This window comes from Lontra canadensis, unplaced genomic scaffold, assembly GCF_010015895.1.
Source record: "Lontra canadensis isolate GAN:19392208 unplaced genomic scaffold, GSC_riverotter_1.0 scaffold23, whole genome shotgun sequence".
Classification (NCBI taxonomy): Eukaryota; Metazoa; Chordata; class Mammalia; order Carnivora; family Mustelidae; genus Lontra; species Lontra canadensis.
In genome coordinates, this window is record NW_022631017.1 from 21,018,981 (window position 1) to 21,027,774 (window position 8,794).

The following is an 8,794-nucleotide window of genomic DNA, read 5'->3' on the forward strand; positions in this document are numbered from 1 at the left end:
AATAATTTCTCATTTCTTGTCATGTCAAGTTGAATCTGCTCAGCCTGGCTTTCAAAATCATCTGTTATCTGGTATCTCCTTGGTTAATCAGCCTTCCTTTTCACTGCTCTCCAGCATGAAGTTTCTTTAGTCATCAATCTATTTCTACCTCCAGGCCTTTATTTTATTCAATCCCTTCCCTTATTATAAATAACATTCCCAGATCTTTCTGAATTTACTTTACTGTCTGCCTGCTGTTTTTCCATGTTTCTCTTCTCTTATTGTGTTCTAACAACACCCCTTTAGGCTCACCATCCTGTCCCCTTTACCTCTATAGTATCCCCTTATTACTCTGTCTCTCACTACCTGATTTGAAAATGGGCTATTTTCCTCTAGATCACTTGGATACTACATAATTAGTAACCATATGACCATACTGTTGTGTGCAGAGTAGGGTATAGAAATGTATATCATCTAATAGGATTGATTTAACACCTGCTTTTATGAATTTTTACTTCTCTGAAGAAACAAAATATGCAGGTTTTATGTGTGTAAACTATAATAAAATCCAACATGAAGACAGACTTTTATCTAAGTGTGAAAGTATAAAGGAGAACTTTGTTGTTTTTCCTGTTACACACACACACACACACACACACACACACACAATTATGTTACTTTGTATCGTAAGGGATAGTAGGAAGGAAAGAAGAAGGCAAAGAGAGATCTTACACCTACCAGAGTACATATCTTTCAACAACTTTCTTGCTTCTCATCACTTCTGTATTGTTATCTATCTTCTTGCTGTATATAACTGACCTTAATTCAAGGTTTCGAAAATGAGATAGGTAATTGGACCACATTAAGTTTAGGAAAAATATTGCACGATAACTTGAGGGAACTGACTTTTAACTCTAATGTCAATAATAGCAATTTCTCCAAAAAAAGATCAGGGCTGAAGATCTCATGATTCTGCTGCCAAATTTAAGAATCATCAAATGTTTTGTGGTTTTAGACACCATTTTTCCCCTGGTGAATTACTACTTACATGGGGCAGTGTAATTCATGTTTTCCTATATTTAGCTACATTCCAAAGAATTTCATAAGCATTTCCCTGAGCTCATTTTCCCATCCTCAGTCTGATGGCATGAAGCAAGAGGGGATTTTTGATGAATGTACTAATATTTTGTATCTTGGAATGTAGATTAGGGGTATTTTCATAGAGAGCGGAAAAAGGATTGGAAATGGTGGGAATGAAAGTGATTTCTTCTGGGAATCCTCATTTGTGCACAAGAAGAGGGGCTTCTATACTGACATGCTTCTCCACTTCCATCTTTTATTTTATCCAAACCTACTTGCATAAATATTATATCATGTTTTACCTCCCCATTCACGAGAGGCTGCTTCTCTAACTTGTCTGTAAGAACTGCACCGTGAATGAAGATAAAGGCCACAAGAAGAAAGAGGAATCCATTGTTATTTTTTCATAATTAATCCTCCCCCCCCCCACACAATTAAGGCAGAAAATATTCATTAGTAGGGTGCCTGAGTGGCTATCAGTTAAGCATTGGCCTTTGGCTTGGTCATGATCTTGGAGTCCTGGGATAGGGCCCCACGTGGGGCTCCCCACTGGACAGGGAGCCTACTTCTCCCTCTGCCTCTCCCCCTGTTTGTGCTTTCTCTCTGTGTATCAAATGAATCAATAAAAATCTTTAAAAAAAGAAAATATTCATTAGCTACTTGATCCCAAAATCATTAAACTTGGCGTTTCTCATCCTCAAAAAAGGAATGTGCTGGTTTTCCTTGGTTCTGACCTCCAGCTTCCTGATGATGTGCATAAGTGTGTGTCATCTCCACAAACAAGTTGGGGAAGAGATGAACAGTGGTGCTCACCATTTTCGGAATAGTAAATCGTGTTAGCTATTGAAAACTATCCACATGATCTCCGCCTTCCATGAGGAATCCTTAGCTCTTATTGTAGTTATACATATCCCGGTTTTATTATCTTTCTTTAGGTTTCTGTTATAGTAAAATTGTATGTAAGTCAAATTAGCCCCTATTGCTCCACATTAAGGCATCTCATCTAAATCAGGCCAAAAGCAAAACTAATCAGCTCCATTTAGAAATTTGATTACAAATACCAGTTTTTAGAATGTGAAGGTAGGAGGTACTTACAGTTCTAATATCATGTAGATGTAGGAAATTTGTAACTGTTCTGTTATTTGGTCTTTTCCAGTAGACTTTTTTGATGGATCCTTGGCCTTATATTGTATTTGTATATTTCTTTTTTTTTCTCCTAAATAATTACCTTTCAACTAAATTAAAAACTCTGTAGAGTGAAGTTATGTCTTATCTTCTTTAATCTGCCCTTTTCTAAATTAATACACTTTTTTGTTTATTTTGTTTTGTTTTGTTTTTACATCAGAGGAAGTCAGTACATTTTTGTTGTACACATGAATGAATGAATAAATGATAAATTAATTCTGAGTAGGAATGCTCAAGTAATAAGTAACTTTTAAATTTACCCTTTCAAAACACTCTGGTTGTAATCTGATACCAATAAATCCCCTCAAATATGACTCATATTTCATCAACAACTAACATAACCAGGCACAGACTAAGCATTTTGGGTAGCATAAAAATATATTAGACTCATCCCTTGTCTTTCATCAGCTTTCAATCTAGTTGCAAGTTCCTGGGAAATACTTCAGTTTTGACACTAAAGAAATCTCATGTCAGAAATTTCTGCCGGTACCAATTAAAAATATTTTCCCTCAAGTTCCCTAAGGCTAAAGTATTCAAGGTCTGCAAATTACCTGATTATGGAAATGAGATCTAGAATAAGCATTGCAAAAAAAAAAAGAATCCCAAAATTATCAACCAAAGCATTTTTTTAAATAAAAATCAAACATTCTCGGGGTGCCTGGGTGGCTCAGTGGGTTAAAGCCTCTGTCTTCTGCTCAGGTCATGATCCCAGGGTCCTGGGATCGAGCCCCACATTGGGCTCTCTGCTCAGCAGGGAGCCTGCTTCTTCCTCTCTCTCTGCTTACTTGTGATCTCTCTTTGTCAAATAAATAAATAAAATCTTAAAAAAAAAAAAATCAAACATTCTCAATAGTGGTACCAGGAGATATACCAGTCAGACGGGGGAAAAAAAAAAAAACATATTTCACCTGACTACATGTATTTCCTTGTCGGAGCTGCTTAACCTTTGCTTTGGTAGCCAGTGTGCTTAGACTAGAAAACCAGAGAAGATGTCAAAGATCTTCTCAAAGCCCATGAAGCTTTTATTTCTCACTTGAAGGACCCTCAGTATTTCTAAAGATACACAGATTTGCACTGTCTAATTAAAAAAAAAAATGACTTTGTTCTCAATGCTAACCAAGAAGTTTCTGACAGTGTCAAAAGGCTGGAACTTACTGGATCAATGAGAAGGGACTTCTGGCTTCTCAGACAAGGATCAGTAGAAGCTGAGCCATGGAAGCCCACCAAAACCACAAAGCATTAACACTGCTGCTCTGCTTCAATCCCTGCTACAGAAGTCATCTGAAACATTTTTTTTTTAAATACAGTTCTCAACTTGTGGTAAGAAATTAAGCCCAAAGCATCTTAGTAAACCTTGTGTTTTAATTTAGTAAACATTTAAGAATGCATTTTCTTCCTTTCGTAGATTTGTGTCATGATTTTATTTTAAAAATGCATGACTTTGTCTCTACTTATTCTTTCCCAGAAATGGTTCCATGTGTACAATACATTCACAGTCTTTTCGTTCTCTGAGGATCTCAGCACACTAAAGGAGGAAGAAAATAGTGTGAACACCAAACCAAGAAATTGCTGGCATCTGAACAAGCCTTGCTGCTGGACCTAGTAAAGATAAATACTCATCCATCCAGTGCCTTCATTTCTGTAATGTCTCACTGTCCAAGTTAATAAATGCTTTCTTGCTAGTTTTTTTGGCATCTCTTTGAATGAGGAATGTAAACTGAAAAGGCCTAGGAGACAAAAACTGGCACAAAACTCTATGATGAATAATATCAGGAGACACAGAGACTGGCTCAGGAGTCCCATATACAGTGCCACAAGCTCTATCAGAGGACAGATAGATTTGCTGCCTGGGAGGGGGCTGTTACATAATTTCTAGATACATGAAAAAATAAAGAAAAGAATAAGAACAAATCCAGGTCCAATTTTATGAAGATAGAAGTATAAAACAAGAGATTTATAGAAAGGATATTAAAGATAACTTAAGCTTGATAAACAGAACCATCAACATGTATTTAATCTTTAGGTATTGGGAAATGAAAAAAATGTGGATTTTTTGAAGAACACTTAGAAATTTGGGGAGAAACTTCCAGCAAAATTAGACTAAAACTATTATTTAGTTATCTCTGTTTTTGCACTGTATTATAAACTATTACTGTTTAAAAGCCTAAAAAAGCCCCTGGAAAATCAGGCTCATCTTTCCGAAGTTGAATACCATTAAAAAGAAAATTTTCATCTTGGTGCTGAAGAGTCTGACTAAACTTTAGTTCAAATGTTTTACCCAAAGAAGCCCTCAATTATATATTTTTGAAGTTTTTTTTTTTTCTTTTCTTTTTCCATATTAGAAAGTTTTACCCAGGCCGTCATTTTCAAATCTTGGCTTAGAATATAAAAATCATATGCCCAGATGATTTGAAATGAGTATTTCTTAATTCAGACCCACTGAGTAAATGGGTAGTTTGATTAATCACTATCTTTTAGGCCTCTAGGAGAACAGTTTTGAAGTGTGTTGCAGAAGATGGAAGTGGAAAATCAGGTAGCTTTCCCTGGGAATGGTTCACCATCCAGGTTCATTGGTGGGAGGTTGGGGTTGAATATGGTGGCAATAAAGGATATATTATTTACATTTTGGGCATTCTACCAAACCAGTAATACAGAGCCCTGATAACTGGAAAGTTTAACTCATGTTCCAAGACAGTTCTTGGGTGGCATATAGAGAGTTTCAAATAAAGTGGACTTGATTTAGGAAAAAAAAAAAAAAAAGATGGTTCTTGGAACTCCACCCTTTGTATCAATCAGAAAGTAGAAGAGAGAGTTGAAGGTAGAAACACCCGTTTTCTATAAGGACATTCCCTAGGAGTTGTTCAGACTTTCTTCTTAAAACCAATTGGCCAGAACTGAGGATCACATCTAGTTGCTAGCAAGGCCAAGAAATGTAGCTATTTCTTCAAATAACCATGGGCCCAGTAAAAAATTGAGACTTTAAGGAATAAAAAGAATATGGATATTGGGGAGCAAATAGCAGTATGTATCTCAGTAAGAAAAGACTAGAACTATTTGCTTAAGTGGAGAACATGCTTATTTATAATGCTCATTATTGCTCTTCAAAAAAAAAATAACTTTTCTAAATTTTGTTGGTATATTGGAATTACGTTAACTTTACATTACCTTGAAGAAGTTATTCTTAGTCAAAATTTTCTCAATTTTTATTTATCTTTTAACATTCATGCATAATCTGTTAACATACATGACAATGAATCATTTCTAAATAATGAGATTTCAACTAGCACACACATCTGTTGGCGCAAAATATTTACCTCTCTTGTTAATTATAACATATTCTTAAGTTTCAATTAAATTCTAAATTTAGTCTATTATTAATTTTCTCCTTTGTTGTTTATTCTGCATAAGAAAAGTTATAGGAACTACATGGGACTATGTATTAGTACATGAAAGTTGAGAGGGGACTTCCACTTTGGAATGCTTATGACAAGGATCTTTTGGTTAAACTGAATATGTCAGTTCCTTGCAGCATTACTTCCTAGAGGCAAGGAGAACAGGAAAGTTGCAATTGGACTGTGGTTCATGTTTATTAATTTTAATAGTAAACACACTCAAGTTGCCCGTAGATAGTATTCTCTGTAAGTACTCATTTATGTCTGCCATATGAGCTGAACTGGAAGTACACTGGTGGCTAAAATCAGGACAACAGTCTTAAAAAAAAATAATTCCAATAAACTGGTGAATAAAAGTCATGACACAGCCTTGCAATCTAGCTTCAGTTTGTCTCCTATAAAACAGGCATTAAAAGATTCATTGTTATTTAGATGAGACATATTTACATGTTAACAGTCATGTTTATTAACAATCTCAATAAGGGAAAATATAGGAAGTTTACCATTTCCACCATGTTTAAGAAAAAATAGTTTTGGAACCAGGACAATTCATACTATACAATTCTATACATATACATATACAATTCTATACATATACAATGGTATGTATAGAGTGAGACTCTAGAACATTAGGAAGGTGGTTATTGCAGCTGTAAAATAAGCACAAACTTGGGACAAGATTTAGGGCACATTTGATGCCTGGTGGATGAAAGACACATGTGTAAGTGATTTCATGCAATTCTGCTTGTTTCCTACAGACTTTTTGCTTTAGTATGATGTATTAGTTACCTATTATCATGTAACAAATTATCCCAAAACATAGTAGCTTTAAAATAACATATTTATTATTTCATAATTGTGATGAATCAGGAGTCAAGATATAGCTTAGTTGGCTATATCTTTGCCTTGGCCTCTCTCAAAGGCTACAATTGAAGTGTTGGCTGGGACTGTCATTTCAAGGCTCCCCTGAGGGAGAATGGGCATTCAACTCATATGGCTTTTGGCTGGTCTCAAGTTCTTGCTGGCTCTGGTTGAGACATCAGCTCTTTGCCATGTGAGCCTTTCTACTGGGTCCCTCACCAGAGGAAAGCCAGCTTTCTTCAGAATGAGTGATTAAAAGGACAAGAGAAGGAGTAATCCAGATGGAAGATACTGTCTCTTTGTTACCTACTTTTGGAAGCCACATTACATCACTCTTTCCAATTTCTATTTACTTCAAGGGCATCACTAGGCCTAGCCCACACCCAAGAGGAGGAAATTACACAAGGGAACAAATATCAGGAGGCAAAGAATCTTTGGGGAGTATTTTAGAGGCTGTCTACCACCTCTTGTGAGGTAACCTGATAAAGAAAACACATGGACTCTTGGACAGTCTCTCAGATTTAAGGTAGAATTTGGACTCTGCACCTTACTAGCTGCATGATTATGCACAATTCTCCAGTCTCCACTATGAAGATAAATAAATGAATGCTAATGTACCATACTATCCCTCAGTTCAACATATATAAAATGGACACAATAATCTATAACTCTTAGGTGTGTGTGATTAGGATTAAATACAGTAACTTGTGCTTAACATATAGGAGGCAGGCAGCAGATATCCCCCTATCCCTGGTAGAAGTAACAGGTTTGTTTGTAAATTCAAGAAAAACAGCTGTTCACAGTGACTGTCCCGTGAACTTCCTGGGTTCAGCATTGATGGCTTCTTGCAGAATAGCCAATATATTTATATCTTCAGAATTCAGTAAAAGTGGTGGTTATTTTGGACCACTTTCTGTCAGAAGCAGAATATTATGACCCAACTGAAAGGAGATATTTTTTCTAAGTTTTTTTTTTTCCCTCTTCCTGGTACTTGAGTTCAGCCAAGATACAGCAATTCCTCATTATTCTCAGTTAATAGTTGGACCTCTAAAGAGTCTACTTTTTATTTGGCACTGACAACCCAATTGGAGTGTTTTGATAATTTCTAGATGTTACATTTTAGAAGGGGGCATGGACAAATGGGAACATGTTCAGAAAAATGATCAGACTGACGAGTGGACTCTAAAATCAGCCATTTGTCATATTAAAGATGAACTACCAGAAAAAGAATATTTAACTTAAAGAAGAAAAAACAGTACATGATAACTACCTTCAAATATTTTAAACTGTTATGTTGAAGAGAGATAATATTTATTTTTTATTGTTTGGAAATCTAAAGCTGGGACAAATGTGTTGGGAAAGATTTCAGGTAAAGAAAATTTTCAGAGAGAGTTAAAATGGATGGAGCTGAATTAGAATCTTATGCCCCCTACTAGCTGATCTTAAGAAATTTCATGTATAATCTCTGAGACTTGGTCTCTGAATCTGTAAATTTATAATAATGATCATATATTATGGATGCATGTGCCATGTACTGAATAAGTTGCTTTGTACATAATATTAATAATGCTAAGGATGGTTCTTCTTCTTTTATGCATAAGGGAAGAGCTTTGTGGCAGTAGGTTTCAACCTTCTGCTGAAGAGTTTCTTCAGTATTTGTGTTGGTGCCTGAGACATGCTGGTGCAGAATATTTTTTTTCTAAGTGAAGTTATTGCCTATGTTAGTGATCAAACCTGTCAGTATCACAATTTTATTTGGCTCATAGTCTATTAGTAGAAATTGAAAATGAGTACCTGGAGTGGGCCTTTAAAGGCATAACAGCTATGCTGAAACAATATTAGGTGAGTGTGTGTGTGTGCATTTGTGTGTGTATGAGTGTGTGTCTAATATCAGAAAACTATGAGAGCTTTGATTGATTGATTGATTGATTATAAAATCTTGAAAAAGTTACCTGGTCTCTTTAAATATCAGAATTTTTTATTTGAATCTCCCTGATGGCTAATGATGAGGAAATACCACCTTATATCAGTTAGAATGGCCAAAATCAATAAGACAGTAAACAACAAGTTTTGGAGAGGAAATAGAGAAAGGGGAAACCTCTTACACTATTGGTGGGAATGCAACTTGGTGCAGCCACTTTGGAAAACAGTGTGGAGATTCCTTAAGAAATTAAAAATAGAGCTTCCCTATGACCCTACAATTGTACTGCTGGGTATTTATCCCAAAGATACAGATGTAGTGAAAAGAATGGCTATCTGTACCCCAGTGTTCATACCAGCAATGGCCACAGTCACCA